Source organism: Vulpes vulpes, chromosome X (genome assembly GCF_048418805.1).
Source record: "Vulpes vulpes isolate BD-2025 chromosome X, VulVul3, whole genome shotgun sequence".
NCBI lineage: Eukaryota > Metazoa > Chordata > Mammalia > Carnivora > Canidae > Vulpes > Vulpes vulpes.
In genome coordinates this window covers 68,640,566-68,666,368 of record NC_132796.1, presented here as the reverse complement: position 1 = coordinate 68,666,368, position 25,803 = coordinate 68,640,566, and positions in this window count along the sequence as shown.

Below are 25,803 nucleotides of genomic sequence, written 5' to 3'. Positions count from 1 at the left end.
TTATATCAAGTGTAACTTCCTTATGGTATTTGCCAAGCCCCTATCGGCTTTTCAGTTTGCCACCTTTGGCCTAAGGCCTAGGAGCGTGGTGCTAAATATGAGAATGACTGGGGAAGCCAGGATCTCTGGGTAGTTAAGAGTGAGAGAGATGTTGAATACAGAATTAAACAAAAATCAGGAGATTACTTAGGAAGGTGACATGGATTGCCTATGAAAAGTAAATGCAGGCATGATGGGCAGAACTTTACAATCTGAGCCTTTATTTTCTGGAACACCACCTACCCATTCTCTACATCCCTCTAAAAAATTAATTGCTGGCCATGTGATGCAATTATTGCCATTAGCCACTTCCAGTTGAGCACTATATTTCCAATTTATTCTAACAATTTAAGAATAAACTCTACTTACCATTTTGAGTGCTTTTATTGTTCAAGATGGTTAATCATTTTTGTTATAAATCTACCCAATTATAAAACATTTTTGAAAAATATGTTTTTCTCAGAAGTCACTCTATACAAATGAATCCCCTAACTTTCAAGTTATATCCCCCTCAGAGATACAGAGTAATAAAAGTGAAGTTACAAAGACACATTAATGTTATCAAATGTGATGATACATACATCTGAATTTGTTGTAAGGGGTACCTTATTTTTGTTGCCTTAAAACCTGAAAGAAGGAAGAGGGGCAAGGTGGTGGAAGAGTAGGGTCCCCAAGTCACTTGTCCCCACCAAATTACCTAGATAACCTTCAAATCATCCTGAAGATCTACGAATTCGGCCTGAGATTTAAAGGGAGAACAGCTGGAATGCTACAGTGAGAAGAGTTCACACTTCTATCACGGTAGAAAGATGGAGAAAAAAAGAAATAAAGAAAAAAAAGGCATCCAAGGGGGAGGGGCCACACGAGGAGCCAGGCTAAGGCCACAGCGAGTGTCCCCAGGACCGGAAAGCTCCGTCCGGGAGAAGCAGGAGCTGCACCAATCTCTCCAACTCGCAGGGAGTTGGAGCAGGACCCCAGGAGGGCGGGGATGCCCTCAGGCTCCCTGGGACACTAACAGACACCTGCGCGCCCAGAAGAGTTCCCCGAGCTCCCTAAAGGGCTGCAGCTCGCGCGGGCTTTACCTGGAGGAGCTCCGAGGGGCTCGGGCGGAGGCTCCGCGCGGAGGGGGCTGTGAAGCTCTGGGAGCAGCTCGGAGGGGCCCAGGAGCTAGCTCTGCGGGGCTCAGGAGCTGGCTCTGCGGGGCTCAGGAGCTGGCTCTGCGGAGAGGGGGGTGCCAGGCTGGGAGTGCTAATCCAACAGCGCAGGCCGGGAGCACAGGGCGCCCAGGGCGCCTGGGACATAGCCCAGGATCTGGCCTCTCCCCGGGACAAGCAGAGTCCAGGAGGAACCAGGAGAGCAAGGACGCTCCTGCCCCAAGCTGAGCAGATCAGCGGCCCCACCCCTGGAGCATATAGGCACCTGCAGACTGAGAGCTCTGTAGTTACTGCAGGAGCTGAATCCGGGACTCCAGAGCTGGCTATGGCCACAGTGGTTGTTCCTCCTGGGGCCTCACAGGGTAAACAACCCCCACTGAGCCCTGCACCAGGCATGGGGCAGAGCAGCTCCCCCAAGTGCTAACACCTGAAAATCAGCACAATAGGCCCCTCCTCCAGAAGACCAGCTAGACAGACAAGTTCCAGGAGAAGACAAAGGATGCAAAATATACAGAATCAGAAGATATTCCCCGTGTTTTTTTTTTCTTTTTGATTGCTGTGTGCTTCCCCACCCTTTTCTTTTTGCGTTCTTTCTTTTCCTTTCTCTTTCTTTTTTCTCTTTTTGTTCTTTTTTGCTTCCTTTATTCTTTTTTCTTTTTCTCTTTCCTTTCCTTCTTTCTCTCCTCTCTTTTTCTCCTTTTCCCAATACAACTTCTTTTGGCCACTCTGCACTGAGCAAAATGACTAGAAGGAAAACCTCACCTCAAAAGAAAGAATCAGAAACAGTCCTCTCTCTCCCACAAAGTTACAAAATCTGGATTACAATTCAATGTCAGAAAGACAATTCAGAAGCACTATTATACAGCTACTGGTGGCTCTAGAAAAAAGCATAAAGGACTCAAGAGACTTCATGACTGCAGAATTTAATTCTAATCAGGCAGAAATTAAAAATCAATTGAATGAGATGCAATCCAAACTAGAAGTCCTAACGACGAGGGTTAACGAGGTGGAAGAACGAGGGAGTGACATAGAAGACAAGTTGATGGCAAAGAGGGAAACTGAGGAAAAGAAACAAACAATTAAAATACCATGAGGATAGATTAAGGGAAATAAATGACAGTCTGAGGAAGAAAAACCTACATTTAATTGGGGTTCCCGAGGTCGCAAAAAGGGACAGAGGGCTAGAATATGTATTTGAACAAATCCTAGCTGAAAACTTTCCTAATCTGGGAAGGGAAACAGGCATTCAGATCCAGGAAATAGAGAGATTCCCCCTCTAAAATCAATAAAAACCATTCAACAACTCGACATTTAATAGTGACACTTGCAAATTCCAAAGATAAAGAGAAGATTCTTAAAGTAGCAAGAGACAAGAAATCCCTGACTTTTATGGGGAGGAATATTAGGGTAACAGCAGACCTCTCCACAGAGACCTGGCAGGCCAGAAAGGGCTGGCATGACATATTCAGGGTCCTAAATGAGAAGAACATGCAACCAAGAATACTTTATCCAGCAAGGCTCTCATTCAGAATGGAAGGAGAGATAAAGAGCTTCCAAGACAGGCAGGAACTGAAAGAACATGTGACCTCCAAGCCAGCTCTGCAAGAAATTTTAAGGGAGACTCTTAAAATTCCCCTTTAAGAAGAAGTCTAGTGGAACAATCCACAAAAACAAGGACTGAACAGATATCATGATGACCCTACACTCATATCATTCAATAGTAATTCTGAACCTGAATGGGCTTAATGACCCATCAAAAGGCACAGAGTGTCATACTGGATAAAAAAGCAGGACCCATCTATTTGCTGTCTACAAGAGGCTCATTTGAGACAGAAGGACACCTACAGACTGAAAATAGAAGGTTGAAGTATCATGTACAATCAAATGGTCCTCAAAAGAAAGCACGGGTAGTCATCCTTATATATGATAAACTAAAATTTACCCCGAAGACTGTAGTAAGAGATGAGGAGGGACACTATATCATGCTTAAAGGATCTATCCAACAAGAGGACTTAACAATCCTCAATTTATAAGCCCTGAATGTGGGAGGTGCAAGGATATCAATCAATTAACAACCAAAGTTAAGACACACTTAGATAATAATACACTTATACTTGGTGACTTCAATCTAGTGCTTTCTACACTCGATAGGTCTTCTAAGCACAACATCTCCAATGAAATGAGAGCTTTAAATGATACACTGGACCAGATGGATTTCACAGATATCTACAGAACTTTACATACAAACTCAACTGAATACACATTCTTCTCAAGTGCTCATGGAACTTTCTCCAGAATAGACCACATACTGGGTCACAAATCGGGTCTGAACCAATACCAAAGAATTGGGATCATCCCCTGCATATTCTCAGACCATAATGCCTTGAAATTAGAACTAAATCACAACAAGAAGTTTGGAAGGACTTCAAACACGTGGAGGTTAAGGACCATCCTGCTAAAAGATGAAAGGGTCAACCAGGAAATTAAGCAAGAATTTAAAAGATTCATGGAAACTAATGAGAATGAAGATAGAATCATTCAAAATCTTTGGGATACAGCAAAAGCAATCCTGAGGGGGAAATACATTGCAATACAAGCATCCATTCAAAAACTGGAAAGAACTCAAATACAAAAGCTAACCTTACACCTAAAGAAGCTAGAGAAAAACCAGCAAATAGATCCTACACCCAGCAGAAGAGGAGAGTTAATAAAGATTTGAGCAGAACTCAACGAAATTGAGACCAGAAGAACGCTGGAACAGATCAACAGAACCAGGAGTTGGTTCTTTGAAAGAATTAATAAGAGAGATAAACCAAAAAAAAAAAAAAAGATAGATAAACCATTAGGCAGCCTTATTAAAAAGAAGACAGAGAAGACTCAAATTAATAAAATCATGAATGAGAAAGGAGAGATCACTACCAACACCAAGGAAGTGCAAATGATTTTAAAAACATTATGAAGAGCTACATGCCAATAAATTAGGCAATCTAGAAGAAATGGACGCATTCCTGGAAAGCCACAAACTACCAAAATGGGATCAGGAAGACATAGAAATCCTGAACAGGCCAACAACCAGGGAGGAAATTGAAGCATTCATCAAAAACCTACCAAGACACAAAAGTCCAGGGCCAGATGGCTTCCCAGGGGAAGAAATCATACCTATACTAAAAGAAGAAATCATACCTTTACTACTAAAGCTGTTTGGAAAGATAGAAAGAGATGGAGTACTTCCAAATTCGTTCTATGAGGCCAGCATCACCTTAATTCCAAAACCAGACAAAGACCCCACCAAACAGGAGTATTATAGACCAATATCCCTGATGAACATGGATGCAAAAATTCTCAACAAGATACTAGCCAATAGGATCCAAAAGTACATTAAGAAAATTATTCACCATGACCAAGTAGGATTTATCCCCGGGACACAAGGCTGGTTCAACATTTGTAAAACAATCGATGTGATTCATCATATCAACAAGAGAAAAACCAAGAACCATATGATCCTCCCATTAGATGCAGAGAAAGCATTTGACAAAATACAGCATCCATTCTTGATCAAAACTCTTCAGAGTGTAGGGATAGAGGGAACTTTCCTCAACATCTTAAAAGCCATCTACAAAAAGCCCACAGCAAATATCATTCTCAATGGGGAAGCACTGGGAGCCTTTCCCCTAAGATCAGGAACAAGACAGGGATGTCCACTCTCACCACTGCTATTCAACATAGTACTAGAAGTCCTAGACTCAGCAATCAGACAAAAAAAAGACATTAAAGGCATTCAAATTGGCAAAGAAGAAGTCAAACTCTCCCTCTACGCTGATGACATGATACTCTACATAGAAAACCCAGAGCCTCCACCCCAAGATTGCTAGAACTCATACAGCAATTTGGCAGCGTGGCAGGTTACAAAATCAATGCCCAGAAGTCAGTGGCATTTCTATACACTAACAATGAGATTGAAGAAAGAGAAATTCAGGAGTCAATCCCATTTACAATTGCACCCAAAAGCATAAGATGCCTAGGAATAAACCTAACCAAAGAGGTAAAGAATCTATACCCTAAAAACTATAGAACACTTGTGAAAGAAATTGAAGAAGACACAAAGAGATGGAAAAATATTCCATGCTTGTGGATTGGCAGAATCAATATTGTGAAAATGTCAATGCTACCCAGGGCAATTTACATGTTTAATGCAATCCCTATCAAAATACCATGGACTTTCTTTAGAGAGTTAGAACAAATTATTTTAAGATTTGTGTGGAATCAGAAAAGACCCCGAAGAGCCAGGGGAATTTTAAAAAAGAAAACCGTAGCTGGGGGCATCACAATGCCAGATTTCAGGTTGTACTACAAAGCTGGGTCAACAAGACAGTGTGGTACTGGCGTAGAAATAGACACATAGATCAATGGAACAGAATAGAGAATCCAGAAGTGGACCCTCAACTTTATGGTCAACTAATATTCGATAAAGGAGGAATGACTATTCAGTGGTAGAAAGACAGTCACTTCAATAAATGGTGCTGTGAAAATTGGACATCCACATGCAGAAGAATGAATCTAGACGACTCTCTTTCACCACACACAAAGATAAACTCAAAATGGGTGAAAGATCTAAATGTGAGACAAGATTCCATCAAAATCCTAGAGGAGAACACAGGCAACACCCTTTTCTAACTAGGCTAGAGTAACTTCTTGCAAAATATATCTACGAAGACAAAAGAAACAAAAGCAAAAATGAACTATTGGGACTTCATCAAGATAAGAAGCTTTTGCACAGCAAAGGATACAGTCAAGAATACTAAAAGACAACCTACAGAATGGAAGAAGATATTTGTAAATGACATATCAGATAAAGGGCTCATTTCCAAGATGTATAAATAACTTATTAAACTCAACACCATAGAAACAAACAATCCAATTATGCAATGGGCAAAAGACATGAAGAGAAATCTCACAGAGGAAGACATGGACATGGCCAACATGCACATGAGAAAATGCTCTGCATCACTTTCCATCAAGGAAATACAAATCCAAACCAGAATGAGATACCACCTCACACCAGTGAGAATAGGGAAAATTTACAAGGCAGGAAAACACAAATGTTGGAGAGGATGCGGAGTAAAGGGAACTCTCTTACACTGTTGGTGGGAATGTGAACTGGTGCAGCCACTCTGGATAACTGTGTGGAGGTTCCTCAAAGAGTTAAAAATAGACCTGCCCTACTACCCAGCAATGCACTGCTGGGGATTTACCCCAAAGATACAGACGCAGTGAAATGCCGGGAAACCTGCACCCCAATGTTTCTAGCAGCAATGTCCACAATAGCCAAACTGTGGAAGGAGCCTCGGTGTCCATCGAAAGATGAATGGATAAAGAAGATGTGGTTTATGTATACAATGGAATATTACTCAGCCATTAGAAACGACAAATACCCACCATTTGCTTCAACGTGGATGGAGCTGGATGGTATTATGCTGAGTCAAATTAGTGAGTCGGAGAAGGACAAACATTATATGTTCTCATTCATTTGGGGAATATAAATAATAGTAAAGGGAATAGAAGGGAAGGGAGAAGAAATGAGTAGGAAATATCATAAAGGTTGACAGAACATAAAGACTCCTAACTCCGGGAAATGAACTAGGGGTGGTGGAAGGGGAGGAGGGGGTGGTAGTGGTGGTTAATTGGTGATGGGCACTGAGAGGGGCACTTGACGGGTTGAGCCCTGGGTGTTATTCTGTATGTTGGCAAATTGAACACCAATAAAAAATAAATTTATTATTAAAAAATATCCTGAAAGTAGTGTCTGCAATTTCCAAGTTTGACAATCTCCTTGTGATTAATAAAGAGTATTATTATTTGCTTACATATGTAAAATGTTTAACAAGGAGTCAGAGCAAAGTTAACAATTAATGTAACCTTTCTTCCCAGACCCACACTCTTCCTTCCTACAGTGTTCTTACTTTTATTTTAGATAGGGAAATTGAATTAGAATGAAGCCAACCACCCTTCACAGTTTGAGATCCTCACCATTTCACACAAAACTTAGAAGCTAAAAATATTTAATGGAATACTCAAATACAAGAACAGCTAGTCTTTCAAATTAAACATAAATTTAAACTCAGAAAGAAGTTTATGAAATTGATGACAACTTCAAAAATTCCCTTTTCTCATGCAAACCTCTTAATTCCTTTTGTGATGTCTTAGATAAAGACTTTTGGCCATTGGCAGATAGTGTGAGAGGTGCTGTGGCCAGTAACAAGGGCAGGAATTTTTGTCTTTTTATTCACTGCTGTGTCCTAGCCCCCAGCAAAGGCCCATCATATAGTGGACACTCATTAGAACACAAAAATCCAGGAATTAACTAGAAGGCATAGTCCCTGCCCTCAAGGATATTTAGTTGTAACAAAGAAGTAACAAAATCAATAAAACATGACATGAGACACAATTAACTTACACAATTACCTATATAAATAAATATGCCCCATTTACCTCTGTAATTTCTCTTGCCTCCAACCAGACTTTCCCATTAAAGTGTATTATAGAGGTAGAATTAAGCAAACAGCAAGGAATGTACAATTTTCATTGAGTCTTTTTTGGGGGGAGGGGCAGTAGGAGAGGGAGAGAGAGAATTTCCCAGTGTTGACCCTGACACCTGACACGGGCTTGGTCTCACAACCCCAAGATCATGACATGAGCTGATATCAAGTCCGTCGCTTAATTGACTGAGCTACCAAAGCACCCCAATTTTCATTGATGTTTATGACATTTCTCATCTCAACTCACATCCATCTGATAAGATAAAACTGACCTAAAATTGCAACACCATAGGTTGCAATTATTTTTGTATGTTGATCTCCTAATGCTTCTTCCTTATTTTCTCCTTAGTCAAAATTTTGCATCTAGATTTTTGTTCTTAAAGCATGAGAGGTATGTATGTTGGTGGCAGAGTCAGACATGAAGCTTAATTAGATTTATAATGTTTCAAAGCATAATGATTGTGACACAAATGTACAAATGTTGCTTCCTTGAATTCCAGAAAGAGGATCACACTTTTGTAATGTAGTCTTCAAGGTATATGCCCCGCATTGTTACAGCTGCTGATAGCCTGAAGCTCCTCATTGAGACCCTCTCATTGTCATGTAAGCAGCAATTTCGGATCACCACTCTTTTTTTTCTTTTTTTTTAAATAAATTTATTTTTTATTGGTGTTCAATTTACCAACATACAGAATAACACCCAGTGCTCATCCCGTCAAGTGCCCCCCTCAGGGCCCATCACCCATTCACCCCCACCCCTCACCCTCCTCCCCTTCCACCACCCCTAGTTCGTTTCCCCGAGTTAGGAGTCTTTCATGTTCTGTCTCCCTTTCTGATATTTCCCACAATTTCTTCTCCCTTCCCTTATATTCCCTTTCACTATTATTTATATTCCCCAAATGAATGAGAACATATAATGTTTGTCCTTCTCTGATTGACTTACTTCACTCAGCATAATACCCTCCAGTTCCATCCACGTTGAAGCAAATGGTGGGTATTTGTCGTTTCTAATGGCTGAGTAATATTCCATTGTATACATAAACCACATCTTCTTTATCCATTCATCTTTCGATGGACACCGAGGCTCCTTCCACAGTTTGGCTATTGTGGACATTGCTACTAGAAACATCGGGGTGCAGGTGTCCTGGCGTTTCATTGATCACCACTCTTTCCAGATTCTGTCTGTGCACTGGAAGGGAAACTTGGAAATGGGAGGGAACTATTTTCATTTTCCCTTGTTTATTTTTCCGCATGATTGGATACCAGAGAGAAGGCAATGAGCAAAGAGTAAACATGTGAGCAAATACCTAACAGCACCACAGAAACCCAATGAGAGCAGCAAACCTGTCTGTCCTGTTGCTGCTCTAACTCCAGCACTTAGAACAGTGCAAAGCAAAGAGCAGGTGCTCACCAAAACTTTGTTGAATGTGTGAACTCTACATAAAGGAGTGATAAGAATTGACACATTTAGTATACAAAGGTGCTGTGAAGAGACTTAAAATCAGGTTTTATATAGGAAGCTAATGAGTGGATTAGCTTGTATGAGGCAGACGAATTGTGGCTGAGAGATATGAAGTAAACTATTTGGGAGTAATGAGTTATATGTGGGAAGGCCATATATTTTAAAAAGATTTTATTTATTTTTTAAAAGAGTTTATTTATTTATTCATGAGAGACACAGAGAGAGGGGCAGAGACACAGGCAGAGGGAGAAGCAGGCTCCTCACAAGGAGCCCGATGGGGGACTCAATCCCGGGTCTCCAGGATCAGGCCCTGGGCTAAAGGCAGCGCTAAACCACTGAGCCACCTGGGCTGCCCAAAAATTGTATTTATTAATTCATGAGAGATACAGATAGAGAGGCAGAGACATAGGCTTAGGGAGAAACAGGCTCCCTGCAGAGAGTCCAATGTGGAACTCGATCCCAGGACCCCAGGATCATACCCTGAGCTGAAGGCAGACACTCAACCACTGTGCCACCCAGGTGCCCTGGAAGACCATATTATTTATCACCCCAATCTGGGCATTTTGAAGAATGAAAGAGGACACTTAAGAATTATTCCAGGATGATATGTATAAATTAGGACTGTTCTCCAAAAAAACGGAATATGTGGTCATCCTTTTTATGTGACACTATGTAAACTGAGTAAGGGGGTGAGATATTGAAAATAAAGTTTAAGAATGATTATGTTAGTTTTCACAACAGATATAGACTTTATGTCTGAGATAACGAGAGAGAGAGAGAGAGAGAGAGAGAAAGGGAGAGAAACTACAAGATAGAAGACCTGCTAGAATTGTAGTAGCTATAATCTAGGGCTGATAGTTTTAAGAGGAGAGAGAAAAGGGATAGATCTGAGTTTGTGAGGAATCAGGGAGAACTGATTAACCAAGGAATATAAATATTCAGTTATAAAAGAGCCTGCAGTGCCAAAATATGTAAAATGCAAGCTCTGATAAATTTTGCACTCAATTGAAGCTGCCTCCACACCTTCTAGTTCTATAATATTGAAATACTTACTTAACCTCTCTGACTCTCAGTTACCTAACGTAACTAAAATTAAGTCATCTAATTTTAGTATATGTGCTGCTGAAGCAAACATGGTAAGTTTTCCAAATAAGCCTTTTCATATTTTCAAACCATATTGAAAATTTAAATTTGGTCCCTTAGTTCTAGATTTTTTTTCATTATTCTTACCAGGAAAGTTTTAAAGCAAAATGTCATTCTCAAACTTATTGAAAGTACCACAAAATAACAAAAAAGTAAGAATAACTGTAAAATCAGGATTTTCAAAAAATCTTCATGAATAAATAGTAAAAAGATTCAATATATGCCCAGAGTTTATTTTCAAGTTATATTTCTACTGATAATATCTTGCATCTTTCTTATATGAGAAAACACTTCTGCTGATAACCACAACAAAAATGGCTAGAGTTGGGAGATGTGGAGTTCCTCCTGGTAACATTTGAGTTTCAGGAAGAAAATTATTGAACAAAGTCTTTGAGCAGGAGAAATTGAGTTCTGCCAAATAGCTTTACTGCCCCTTATAGGGATTGAATTAAATGTGTAAATAGCCCTGGGTGCTATTGACAATTTCACAAAATTAATTATTTGAATCCATGATCATGGAATATTTTTCCATCTCTCTGTGACTTCCTCAATTTCTTTCAGAAGTTTTCTGTAGTTTTTAGGGTATAGATCCTTTGCCTCTTTGGTTAGGTTTATTCCTAGGTATCTTATGCATTTGGGTGCAATTGTAAATGGGATTGACTCCTTAATTTCTCTTTCTTCAGTCTCATTGTTAGTGTATAGAAATGCTACAGATTTCTGGGCACTGATTTTGTATCCTGCCACAAGCCAAATTGCTGTATGAGTTCTAGCAATCTTCAGGTGGAGTCTTTTGGGTTTTCTACATACAGTATCATGTCATCTGTGAAGAGGGAGAGTTTGCCTTCTTCTTTGCCAATTTGAATGTGTTTTCTTTCTTTTTTTTTTTTTCCTGATTGCTCAGGCTAGGACTTCTACTACTATATTGAATAGCAGTGGTGAGAGTGGACATCCCTTTTGAGTACCTAATCTTAGGGGAAAGGCTCTCAGTGTTTTCCAATTGAGAATGATATTTGCTGTGGGGTGTTCACAGATCGCTTTAAAGATACTGAGAAATCCTATTGGCTAGTATGTTGTTGAGAATTTTTGCATCCATGCTCATCAGGGATATTGGTCTATAATACTCCTGTTTGGTGGGGTCTTTGTCTGGTTTTGGAATAAAGGTGATGCTGGCCTCATAGAATGAATTTGGAAGTACTCCATCTCTTTCTATCTTTCCAAACAGCTTTAGTAGAATAGGTATGGTTTCTTCTATAAACGTTTGATAGAATTCCTCTGGGAAGCTATCTGGCCCTGGACTTTTGTGTCTTCCGAGGTTTTGGATGACTGCTTCAATTTCCTCCTTGGTTATTGGCCTGTTCAGGTTTTCTATTTCTTCCTGTCCCAGTTTTGGTAGTTTGTGGCTTTCCCGGAATGCGTACATTTCTTCTAGATTGCCTAATTTATTGGCATATAGCTGTTCATAATATGTTTTGAAAATCGTCTGTATTTCCTGGTGGTGGTAGTGATCTCTCCTTTCTCATTCAACATTTTATTAATTTAAGTCTTCTCTCTCTTCTTTTTAATAAGGCTGGCTAATGTTTATCTATCTTATTAGTTCTTTCAAAAAACCAACTCCTGGTTTTGTTGATCTGTTCCACAGTTCTTCTGGTCTCGATTTCGTTGAGTTCTGCTCAAATATTTATTAACTCTCTTCTTCTGCTGAGTGTAGGATCTATTTGCTGTTTTTTCTCTACCTTTTTAGGTGTAAGGTTAGCTTTTGTATTTGAGTTCTTTCCAGTTTTTGGATGGATGCTTGTATTGCGATGTATTTCCCCCTCAGGATTGCTTTTGCTGCATCCCAAAGATTTTGAATGCTTGTATCTTCATTCTCATTAGTTTCCATGAATCTTTTAAATTCTTCCTTAATTCCCAGGTTGACCCTTTCATCTTTGAGCAGGATGGTCCTTAACCTCCATGTGTTGGAGGTCCTTCCAAACTTCTTGTTGTGATTTAGTTCTAATTTCAAGGCATTATGGTCTGAGAATATGCAGGGGATGATCCCAATTCTTTGGTATTGGTTCAGACCCGGTTTGTGATCCAGTATGTGGTCTATTCTGGAGAAAGTTCCATGTGCACTTGAGAAGAATGCATATTCAGTTGAGTTTGGATGTAAAGTTCTGTAGATATCTGTGAAATCCATCTGGTCCAGTGTATCATTTAAAGCTCTCATTTCTTTGGAGATGTTGTGGTTAGAAGACCTATCGAGTGTAGAAAGCACTAGATTGAAGTCACCAAGTATAAGTGTATTATTATCTAAGCGTGTCTTAATTTTGGTTATTAATCGATTGATATATTTGGCAGCTCCCACATTCGGGGCATATATATTGAGGATTGTTAAGTCCTCTTGTTGGATAGATCCTTTAAGTATGGTATAGTGTCCCTCTTCATCTCTCACTACAGTCTTTGGGGTAAATTTTAGGTTATCTGATATAAGGATGGCGACCCCTGCTTTCTTTTGAGGACCATTTGAATGGTACATGGTTCTCCAACCTTTTATTTTCCGGCTGTAGGTGTCCTTCTGTCTCAAATGAGTCTCCAGTAGACAGCAAATAGATGGGTCCTGCTTTTTTATCCAGTATGACACCCTGCACCTTTTGATGGGGTCATTAAGCTAGTTCAGGATCAGAGTTACTATTGAAAGATATGAGTGTAGTGTCATCATGATATCTGTTCAGTCCTTGTTTTTGTGGATTGTTCCACTGGACTTCTTCTTAAAGGGGAATTTTAAGAGTCCCCCTTAAAATTTCTTGCAGAGCTGGTTTGGAGGTCACATATTCTTTCAGTTCCTGCCTGTCTTGGAAGCTCTTTATCTCTCCTTCCATTCTGAATGAGAGCCTTGCTGGATAGAAGTATTCTTGGTTGCATGCTTTTTTCATTTAGGACCCTGAATACTTCCTGCCAGCCCTTCCTGGCCTGCCAGGTCTGTGTGGAGAGGTCTGATGTTGTCCTAATACTCCTCACCATAAAAGTCAGGGATTTCTTGTCTCTTGCTGCTTTAGGATCTTCTCTTTAGCTTTCGAATTTGCAAGTGTCACTATTAAATGTCTAGATGTTGAACGGTTTTTATTGATTTTAGGGGGGGGGATCTCTCTATTTCCTGGATCTGAATGCCTGTTTCCCTTCCCAGATTAGGAAAGTTTTCAGCTATGATTTGTTCAAATACATATTCTGGCCCTCTGGCCCTTTTGGCGCCCTTGGGAACCCCAATTAAATGTAGGTTTTTCTTCCTCAGGCTGTCGTTTATTTCCCTTAATCTATCATCATGGTCTTTTAATTGTTTGTCTCTTTTTTCCTCAGCTTCCCTCTTTGCCATCAACTTGTCTTCTATGTCACTCACTCGTTCTTCCACCTCATTAACCCTCGTCATTAGGACTTCTAGTTTGGATTGCATCTCATTCAATTGATTTTTAATTTCTGCCTGATTGGATCTAAATTCTGCAGTCATGAAGTCTCTTGAGTCCTTTATGCTTTTTTCCAGAGCCACCAGTAGCTGTATAATAGTGCTTCTGAATTGGCTTTCTGACATTGAATTGTAATCCAGATTTTGTAACTCTGTGGGAGAGAGGGCTGTTTCTGATTCTTTCTTTTGAGGTGAGGTTTTCCTTCTAGTCATTTTGCTCAGTGCGGAGTTGCCAAAAAGAAGTTGCATTGGGAAAAGTAGGAAAAGAGAGAAGAGGAAGAAGGAAAGAAAAGAGAAAAAGAAAAAAGAAAAAAGAAAAAAGAAAGAGAAAGAAAAAGAAGTTAAGGGAATAAAAGTGGGGGGGGAAACAAACATAATAAAAAAAAAAATACCCACTGCAGAGCATCCTCTGATTCTGTGTACTGTAAGTCCCTTGACTTCCCCTGGAACTTTCCAGTGCTGCTTGGTCAGTAATTTGTTTTTCCCCTGTCCGTCTAGCTGGTCTTCTGGGGGAGGGGCCTGTTGTGCTGATTGTCAGGTGTTAGCACTTGGGGGAGCTGCTCTGCCCCCTGCCTGGTATCGGGCTCAGTGAGTAATGTTTATCCTGTTTATCCGGTGAGGCACTGTGAGGCTTAGTGGGGGTTGTTCATCCTGTGAGGCCCTAGGCGGAAGAACCACAGTGGCCATGGCCAGCTCTGGAGCCCTGGATTCAGCTCCTGCAGTAACTACAGAGCTCTCAGTCTGAAGGGGCCTGGATGCTCTGGGGGCGGTGCCGCTGATCTGCTCAGCTTGGAGCAGGAGTTTCCTTGCTGTCTGTGCCCTCCTGGCCTCTGCCTGTCCCAGGGGGAGGTCGTATCCTGGGCTGTGTCCCCGGGGCCCAGTGCTCCTGGCCTGTACTGCTAGATTCGTGCTCCCAGGCCACGCAGCCCCCTCTCCACGGAGCCGCCGCCCGAGCCCCTCCAAGCGACTCCCGGGTCCAGCTGGATGCGTGCTGAAGCCCTTTAGGGAGCTCGGCCACGGGGTGTGATGCACTCTCCCCGGGACTCAGGTGTCTGTTAAGTGTCCCAGGGAGCCTGAGGGTATCCCCGCCCTCCTGGGGTCCTGCTCTAACTCCCTGCGAGCGCCTGTCCGCCTGGGAAGATTGGTGAAGCTCCTGCTTCTCCGGGAGGGTGCTTTCCTGTCCTGGGGGCACTCACCCAGGCCTTAGCCCAGCTCCTTGCAGGGCCCCTCCTCCTTGGATGCCTTTTGTTTCTTTCTTTTTTCCCCCCGTCTGCCTACGTTGATTGATAGAAGCACGAGCTCTTCTCACTGTAGCATTCCAGCTGTTCTCTCTTTAAATCTCAGGCCGAATTCGTAGACTTTCAGGATGATTTGAAGGTTATCTAGGTAATTTGGTGGGGACAGGTGACTTGGGGACCCTACTCTTCCTCCATCTTGCCTCTCCTTTCTGTTTTCTCTTTAAATCTCAGACTGAATTTGTAGGTTTTCAGGATGATTTGAAAGTTATCTAGGTATGTTGGTGGGGACAGGTGACTTGGGGATCCTACTCTTCCGCCATATAACCCTGCCTCCCTATGCCTTTTGATTATTAGTTCATCATTTAAAAATTATTGATAAGTGTGTATTTATTGCCATTTTGTTACTTATTTTATGGTTGTTTTGTGGTTCTTCTCTATTCCTCTATTTCCCTTCTCTCTCCTCTCATGATTAGGTACCTTTCTTTGGTGATATACTTGGATTCTTTTCTCTTTATTCTTTCCTTATCTATTACTGGTTTTTGATTTGTGGGTTTGATTAGGTTTGTGCATAACATCTTCTTCATGTAGAAGTCTATATTAAGTTGATGGTTGCTTAAGTTTGAACCCACTCTTTACTCATCTCCCCTTCATGTGTTAGGTATATGATGTCATAATTTACATCAATTTGCTTTGTAAGACCCTTGGCTGGTTTTTACACATATACTTGTTTTTACTTGTTTGGTAACTCTTACTTTTCTTACTCTTGCTTGTGATCTTTCCTTTCCACTCAGACTCCCCTTTAACTTTTCTTATAGAGCTGGTTTAGTAGTCATAAATTCCATGAACTTTTTTTTTTGTCTGGGAAGCTTTATATCTCTCTTTCTGTTATGAATGATAGTCCTGCTGGATATAGTATTCTTGGCTGTTGATTTTTCCCTTTTAGCACTTTGAATATGCCACTCTTTTCTATCCTGCAATGTTTCTGTTATAAAATAAGTTCATAGATCTTTGAGTTTTACCTTGTAATTTTTTTTCTTTTATCTTGATGCTTTCAAAATTCTCTCTTTATCACTACTTTTTGCATTTTCTTTTTGCCATTTCTATGTGTCTTGCTGTGGAATCACTGAGGCAATTTTTTGGAGGAATCTCTAAGCCCCCTGAATCTGGGGTTTGGTTTCCTTCCCCAGATTCAGAAAGTTTATAGCTATTATTTCTTTAAATAAAATTTCTTTTTTTTTTTAATTTTTATTTATTTATGATAGTCACAGAGAGAGAGAGAGAGAGAGAGGCAGAGACACAGGCAGAGGGAGAAGCAGGCTCCATGCACCGGGAGCCCGATGTGGGATTCGATCCTGGGTCTCCAGGATCGCGCCCTGGGCCAAAGGCAGGCGCCAAACCGCTGCGCCACCCAGGGATCCCTTTTTTTTTTTTTTTTTTAATTTTTCTTTAAATAAAATTTCTGACTCCTTTTCTCTCTCTTCTCCTGGGATCCATATAATGCAAATGTTACTATGTTTGATAGAATCACTAAGTTCTTTAAATCTATTCTTATTTTGCATATTTTTTATCTCACCTACTCAGCTTAATTACCTTTGAATACCCTGTCCTCCAGGTAATTGATTCATTCTTCTGCTTCCTCTAATCTCCTATTTATTAATTTCATTTATTGTGTTCTTTATTTAAAAACATTTTGTTTATTCATGAGAAAGAGAGAGAGATGCAGAGACGCAGGCAGAGGGAGAAGCAGGCTCCATGAAGGTAGCCCGATATGGGACTCGATCCTGGGACTCCAGTATCATGCCCTGGGCCAAAGGCATCACCACTGAGCCACCCAGGGATCTCCATCATTTATTGTGTTCTTTATATCTGCTTGGTTCCTTTTGTTTTTATCTGTTTAAGTTTCTCACTGATGTCATCCACCCTTTCCTCATTTCCAGTGAACATATTTATGATCATTACTTTAAATTCTCTATCAGTCATATTACTTGTATCCATTTTGCTTAGATCTCTTGCTATGATTTTGTTCTGTTCTTTCACTTGGGACATGTTCCTCTGTATCATCATTTAATCTCTCTTTGTCTCTTTCTGTGTGTTAGGAAGTCAGCTACATTTCCTGCTCTTGAAAGCAGTGGCCTTATGAAGAAGATGTCTTGTTGTTCCCTGCAGTTCAATGTCCCCTGTTCACCAGAACCCGGCTCTTCAAGTGTGCCTCTTATGTGTGTTGCATGCACCCTCCTGTTGTGGCTGAGCTGATTTTTCCTCAGTCTAGTCATTTGCCATGGCTCTCTTTGCCTGCTGTGGTCAGTCTTTGCTTCCTGCAGTGTTAGTGATTCAGCCTGTGGTCACCTTGGTCTTGAGTTGAGACCAACTAAGCATTTGCCAGAGATGCAGTAGCACCAAATTGCCAGGTGCTTTCCTTTGTGGACAGAGCCTACAGACAAGTTGTCTGCCCCCAGCCTAATAATAGGGTCACAATCTGATGGGTGTGTGTGGTTATATTTCCTTTTCCCTGAAGCAAGAGTCACTTTGTAGAGTTGCTAGAGACCCTTTTGGCATTGCTTGCACACTGACAATCTTTGGTACCCTTTTGGATGAGCTCCATCCAAGACTGTGTTGAATGGGATTGATCTGCAACATTCATGGAAGAGAGACATGTGAAGTTTGTAAAATTTGCATGTCATTGTTTTGCATGAGGAGGGGGAATCTGCTGCCTCTGGGACTGAGGCTGGTTTGGTTTAAGGGGGCAGATCTGGGCAGCCCGGGTGGCTCAGCGGGGCAGCCTGGTTGGCTCAACGGATTAGCGCTGCCTTTATCGAGTCCCACATCAGGCTCCCTGCATGGAGCCTGCTTCTCCCTCTGCCTTGTGTCTCTGCCTCTCTTTCTCTCTGTGTGTGTGTCTCTCATGAATAAATAAATAAAATCTTAAAAAAAAATAAGGGGGCAGATCTACAAAGCATGCAAAGAAGGGAAGTGGAATTGTTAGCAAGGTTTGGGGACCACAGGTCCTCTGCAGGAGGGAGCTGCTCTATTGGGACTGAAGCAGGCCTGACATGAGGGTGCAGATCCACTGAAAAGTGGGGGGTGGGACAACAATGCTAGCAAATTAGGTAACAAGTTGGTGCCATGCTGGTTCTCATTGGTGAGAGAGTGCTTATGCTTGTGGACAGGGGAGGAAAATGGCACCTCCATCTCCAGGAAAAGTGAGTCCTCCAGTGATCTCTGTCCCACTAGGACTTGCTCTTAGATGAGTAAAGAGCTTTCCCTCCTATATGCCCCAGGCAGTTTTCAAACTGCTGCTCTGTGCCCTCTTTGGCTGTATCTTGTGTTATCTCTTTAAGTGTAGAGACCCAGTTTCCTCTTGCCCTTCTAGCTCTCCCAAAACTAAGCCTACCAATCTTTAAAACTCCAGGTTTTAATTCCAGTTGGTTGTAAGAACTCACAAAATACAGCCCCTCTGGTTTTGAAAGTCAATGTTAAGGAGTTTTGTCTTCTCCATGTAGGCTCCTCAGTGTAATGGTATGCTTCTCTCCCCTCTCTGTGCTCATAGATCCCTCACTTCTACAGAAAGTTCAACAGGTCCATTTAGCTCACTACCATGTCTCCACCTTTCCTATCCTCTTCAATGTGGTCTTTTCTCTATATTTAGTGGTAGAGTTTGTTCTTTCAGTCTTTGGGGGGTGTTTCTGGGTTATCTAGACTGATGTAGGTGTTATCTAGTTGCATCCAACAGATGAGGTGAGTTTAGAGTTTTCCAACTCCAACATCTTCCTCAACTCTTTTTCTCAGTAATAACTTTAAATGAAAATAGATTAAACTCTCCAATTAAGGGCAACCCTGTGTGGCTCAGCAGTTTAGTGCTGCCTTCAGCCCAGGGTGTGATCCTGGAGACCCTGGATCAAGTTCCACATCTAGCTCCCTGCATGGAGTCTGTTTCTCTCTCTGCCTGTGTCTCTGCTTCTCTCTCTGTGTTTCTCACATGAATAAATAAATAAAATCTTTAAAAAAATAAAACAAAAACGTTTACAAGTGATAAAGAAGGACATTGTAAGTTAACAAAAGGTTCAATAGTTCAATACAGCAAGAATGTAGCAATTATAAACACAGATGCACCTAATAACACATCTCTCAAAATATATTTTTAAAAATCGACAGAATTGAAGGGAGAAATAGACAGTTTCGCAATAGTAACTGAAGACTTCCATACCCTACTATCAATAATAGATATAAAAACCAGAAAAAAAAGATAAGTAAGTAAAGAAAGAACTTCAACAACATAATAAACCAATTAGATGTAACAGACATATACATAGTAGCCAACCCAACAACAACAGAATACACATTCTTCTCAAATGCACATGGAACATTCTCCAGGATGGGACATATTTATGCCACAAATTAAAATCTCAATACATTTACAAAGATAGATATCATACAAAGTATTTTCAACCAAAACAGGATGAAATTAGGAAACAACAGAAGGAAAATCTTAAAAAACACAGATAGGAAATTAAACTGCATACTCCTAGACAACCAATAGGTCAAAGAAATAGATCACAAGGGAAACTAAAAAAAGCCTAGAGATTAATGAAAATTAAAACCAACACATCAAAACTTAGGGGACACTCAAAATCAGTGCTGAGGAGAAACCTACATCTATAAGCAAATTAAAAAGCAAGGAAAATCTCAAATCAGCAAACTAACTTTATAACTTAGAGACCCACAATAAAAAAAAAAAAAAACAAGTTTAACCAAAAGCTGGCAGAAGGAAAGAAATAATAAAGAATAGAGAACAATATTTTAAACAAATGAGGATGGGAAAACTGGATATCCACATGCAAAAGAATGAAGTTGGACTCTTTACCTAACACTATACATAAAAATTAACCCCGAATTAGTCAAAAACCTAAAATTATAAAACTTTTAGGAGAAAATACAGGGGAAAAGCTTTATATCAATGGCTTTGGCAATCATTTCTTGGATATGACACTAAAGGCAAAGGCAACAAAAGAAAAAAACAGAGAAATGAGACTTTATTAAAATGAGAAACTTTTGTTTATCAAAAGACACTATCAAGAGAGTAAAAAGGGAACCCATAGAACAGGGGGAATATTTGTAAATCATATATATGATGAGGGATTAATATCAATACTACATAGAGAAATCCTAAATTTTATCAACAATGATAAAATAATATAATTTTTAAAAATAATTGAATTAAAATAAAATAGTATTTTAAAAAATGGGGAAAGACTTGAATAGGTATTTCTCCAAAGGTATACAAATAGCCAATAAGCACATGAGAAGATGTTTAACATTCATAATCGTTAAGGAAATTAAAGTTGCAATGAAATATCACCACACACCCATTAAGGTAATTGCTATTTTTTAAAAAATGAAAATAACAATTGTTAGTGAGGATGTGGGGAAATTGGAATTTTGTTCACTGTCAATGGGAATGTAAAGTTGTATAGCTACTGTGGAAAACATTTTGGTGGTTCCTTAAAAAATTGAAAATTGAGGGATCCTCAGGTGGCTCAGCAGTTTGGAGCCTGCCTTCAGCCCAAGGTGTGATCCTGGAGTCCCGGGATCAAATTCCACATCAGGCTTCCTGCATGGAACTTGCTTCTCCCTCTTCCTGTGTCTCTGCCTCTCTCTCAGTGTGTCTCTCATGAATAAATAAACAAAATGTTTTAAAAAATTGAAAATGGATTTACCATATGATTCAGCAATTCCACTTTTGGATATTTACCAGAAAGAACTGAAAGCAGGGTCTTAAAGAGATACTTGTATACCCAGGTTCATAGCACTATTATTCACATTAGCCAAAGCATGAAAGCAACAAAAATATCCATCTGTCTATTGACACATGAATGGATAATCAAAATGTGATATGTACATACAGTGGAATATTTTCCAGAATAAAACAAAAGAAGTAAATTCTTACATAAGCTACAATATGGATGAAACTTGAGGACAAGATACTAAATTGAAATAAGCCAGTCTCATAAAGATAAATGCTATATGATTACACTTATATGAGTATCTAGACTAGTTAAGTTTCTAGAGACAGAAATTAGAATGGGTGTTGCCAGAGGATGAAAGGATGGGAAAATGGACAGTTATTGTTTTATTGAGATAGTATTTCAGTTTTGCAAATGAAGAGTTATAGAGATGGATAATCATGATGGTTTATAATAATATGAATGTACTTAACACCACCAATCTATGCACTTAACAATGGTTAAGATGGCAAATTTTATGTTATGTGTAATTTGCCATAAAAAATAATTAGAAAAAACAATCTTAATGGATTATTCATCCATTATTAGAGATTTGTAGAAATGGAAAAGCATTATAAGGGAATGGAATATGGGGACTACATAAAGAGTTAAATATCACCTAGTAAAATCCAACCACATCCTTGTATAGATGGAGAAACTAAGAAAAGTAAAGTGTTTTTTACAAGTTCACATAGCTTGTCAAGCCTTCTGAACCCAACCTGATTCTTTCTGACATGTTGTTTGTGTTATTTAACCTCAGATGCAGAGGTTTGAATTAATCTTACCCCTCAGACCATAGCATATTATCTTAATTGGTCCTAAGTTTCTTCTCATTAATAAAATAGTTCCCCTTTATCCAAAATCTCCACACTCAATTCATCCCTCCCATCAACAATCGTTCCACTGTGTTTACTGTCCATATGTTCTTGCAAAATGTGAATTTTTGGTTCATTCATTTTTACCTACTTGATAATATTCTGATATGTTACTGCTTCTTACCTTTTTCATTAAGTGCTGTAGTAAAATCCACCCATGTTATAATATATATATTAATCCACTGTTTCTGCTTCTTACACAGTTCTCGAATTTCTGTACCCACTATATTTGACTTCTCTACTTTCCTAGAAGTTGATGCACAGAATTTCTCAAACCTCTTTCCATCACAAGTAATGTCTTAATGAATATTTATTGTACTATTCTTATGGACCTGAGAATTTATTTGATATATAAATTACATTTATTTATATTTAATTGAGTATACTTCATTTGAATATATACTGCCAGATGGCCGTTATCAATCTACAATTCCACTAGGTAAGAAAATCTTTTAGCCCCACAATACCAAAGGATATATGATACTTTAAATAGCTTTTAATTTTTTATCCATTCTAAGAGAGGTAAAGTGATTTTATCTACATGTCTCAGAATATTAATGATTCCGACATATTTTCATATGTTTAATAAGACTCAAGCATTTATCCTCTGTGAATTTCCTTTTCTCAACATTTTCATACTTTTTAACTGAAATTGCAGGGTTTTATTCTTGTTAGCTTATGACTGCCATGTATATTTTAGACATAAATTCCTTTTTGATTTTATTTTTTATATTATTATTTTTATTTTTTGGTATATATTTTTATTGGAATTCTATATGCCAAAATATAGCATAAAACCCAGTGCTCATCCCGTCAAGTGCCCCTTGTTGTGTCCATCACACAGTCGCCCTAAACCCTGCCCATCTTGCTTTCCACCACCCCTTGTTTGTTTCCCAGAGTTAGTAGTCTCTCATGTTCTGTCACCCTATTTGCAATTTCCAACTCATTTTATCTCCTTTCTCCATTCCTCTTTTTTCCCTTTCACTATTTTTTATATACCCCAAAGGAATGAGACCATATAATGTTTGTCCTTCTCCGATTGACTTACTTCACTCAGCATAATACCCAACAGTACCATCCATGTTGAAGCAAATGGTAGGTATTTGTCATTTCTAATGGCTAAGAAATATTCCATTGTATATATAGACCACATCCTCTTTATCCTTCATCTTCCTATGAACACTGACTCCTTCCACAGTTTGGCTATTGTGGACATTGCTGCTATAAACGTTGAGGTACAGGTGTCCTGCCAATTCACAGCATCTGTATCTTTGGGGTAAATCCCCAGCAGTGCAATTGCTGGGTCGTAGGGCAGATCTATTTTTAACTCTTTGAGGAACGTCGACACAGATTACCAGAGTGGCTGTGCCATTTCACACTCCCACCAACCGTGCAAGAGAGTTCTCCTTTCTTTACATCCTCTCCAACATTTGTTGTTTCCTGTCTTGTTAATTTTCCCCATTCTCACTGGTGTGAGGTGGTACCTCATTGTGGTTTGATTTGTATTTCCCTGATGAACAGTGATGCGGAGCATTTTCTCATGTGCTTGTTGGCCATCTCTATGTCTTCCTCTGTGAAATTTCTGTTCATGTCTTTTACCCATTTCATGATTGGACTGTTGGTTTCTTTGCTGTTGAGTTTAATAAGTTTTTTATATACCTTGGATATGAGCCCTTTATTGGATATGTCATTTGCAAATATCTTCTCCTATTCTGTAGGTTGTCGTTGAGTTTTGTTGACTGTTTATTTGGCTGGGCAGAAGCTCTTAATCTTGACGAAGTCCCAATAATTCATTTCTGATTTTTTTCCCTTGCTTTCATAGATGTATCTTCCAAGAAGTTGCTGTGGCCAAGTTCAAAAAGGGTGTTGCCTGTGTTCTCCTCTATGATTTTGATGGATTCTTGTCTCACATTTGGATCATTCATCCATTTCGAGTTTATTTTGTGTATGGTGTAAGAGAATGGTCCAGTTACATTCTTCTGCATGTGGATGTCTAATTTTCCCAGCACCATTTATTGAAGAGACTGTCTTTTTTCCAGGGGATAGTCTTTCCTGCCTTGTCAAATATTAGTTGACTATAGAGTTAAGGGTCCACTTCTGGATTCTTTATTTTGTTCCACTGATCTATGTGTCTGTATTTGTGCCAGTACCACACTGTCTTGATGACCACAGCTTTGTAGTACAACTTGAAATCTGACGTTGTGATGCCCCAGCTCTGGTTTTCTTTTTCAATATTCTCCTGGATATTCGGGGTGTTTTCTCATTCCACACAAATCTTAAGATGATTTTTTCCCACTCTCTGAAGAAAGTCCATGGTATTTTGATAGGGATTGGGTAAATTGCCCTGGGTAGCATTGACATTTTCACAATATTAATTCTTCCAATCTATGACGATGGGGTATTTTTCCATATCTTTGTATCTTACTCGATTTCTTTCAGAACTGTTCTGTAGTTTTTAGGGTATAGATCCTTTACATTTTTTGTTAGATTTATTCCTAGGTAACTTATGTTTTTGGGTGCAATTGTAAATGGGATTGACTCCTTCATTTCTCTTTCTTCAGTCTCATTATGAGTGTATAGAAATGCCACTGACTTCTGGGCATTGATTTTGTATCCAGCCACACTGCCAAATTGCTGTATGAGTTCTAGCAATCTTGGGGTGGAGTCATTTGGGTTTTCTATGTAGAGTATCATGTCATCTGCAAAGAGGGAGAGTTTGCCTTCTTCTTTGCCAATTTGAATGCCTTTTATTTATTTTTGTTGTCTGATTGCTGAGCCTAGGACTTCCAGTACTATGTTGAATAGCAGTGGTGAGAGTGGACATCCCTGTCTTGTTCCTGATCTTAGGGGAAAGACTCCCAGTGTTTCCTCATTGAGAATAATATTTGCTGTCGGCTTTTCATAAATGGCTTTTAAGGTGTTGAGGAATGTTCCCTCTATCCCTACACTCTGAAGAGTTTTGATCAGGAATGGATGCTGTATTTTGTCAAATGCTTTCTCTGCATTTATTGGGAGGATCACATGGTTCTTGTTTTTTCTTTTGTTGATATGATTTATCACGTTGATTGTTTTAGGAGACCTGAACTAACCTTGCATTCTGGGGATAAATCCCACTTGGTCATGGTGAATAACTTTCTTAACATACTGTTGGATCCTTTTGGCTAGTATCTTGTTGAGAATTTTTGCATCCATGTTCATCAAGGATATTAGTATATAGTTCTCCTTTTTGGTGGAGTCTTTGTCTTGTTTTGGAACTAGGGTGATGATGGTTTCATAAAATGAGTTTGGAAGTATTCCAAACCTTTCTATCTTTTGGAACAGCTTTAGTAGAATAGGTATGGTTTCTTCTTTAAACGTTTGATAGAATTCCTCTGAGAAGCCATCTGGCCCTGGACTTCTGTGCCTTGGGAGGTTTTTGAGGACTGCTTAAATTTCCTCCCTGGTTATCGACCTGTTCGGGTTTTCTATTTCTTCCTAGTAGAGTTTTGGTAGTTTGTGGTTTTCCAGAAATGCATCTATTTCTTCCAGATTGCCTAATTTATTGGTATATAGCTGCTCATAATATGTCTTTAAAATCATTTGTATTGCTTTGGCATTGGTTGTGATCTCTCCTTTTTCATTCGTGATTTTATTAATTTGAGTATTTTCCCTTTTGTTTTTAATAAGGCTAACTAATGGTTTACCTATCTTATTAATTCTTTCAAAGAACCAGCTCCTGGTTTTGTTGATGTGTTCTACAGTTCTTCTGTTCTCTCTTTCATTGAGTACTGCTTGAATCTTTATTAACTCTCTTCTGCCTGGTGCAGGTTTTAGTTGCTATTCCTTCTGCAGTCCTTTAAGTGAGAGGTTAGCTGGTGTATTTGAGTTTTTTTCCAATTTTTTGAGGGATGATTGAACTGCGATGTATTTCTGTCTCATGACTGCTTTTGCTGTATCCCAAAGATTTTGAATGGTTGTATCTTCATTCTCATTAGTTTCCATGAATCCTTTTAATTCTTCTCTAATTTCTTGCTTGACTCATATCTTTTAGCAGGATGATCTTTGATCTCCACATGTTTGAGTTTCTTTCAAATTTCCTCTTGTGATTGAGTTCAAGTTTCAAAGCATTGTGGTCTGAAAATATGCAGAGTATGATCC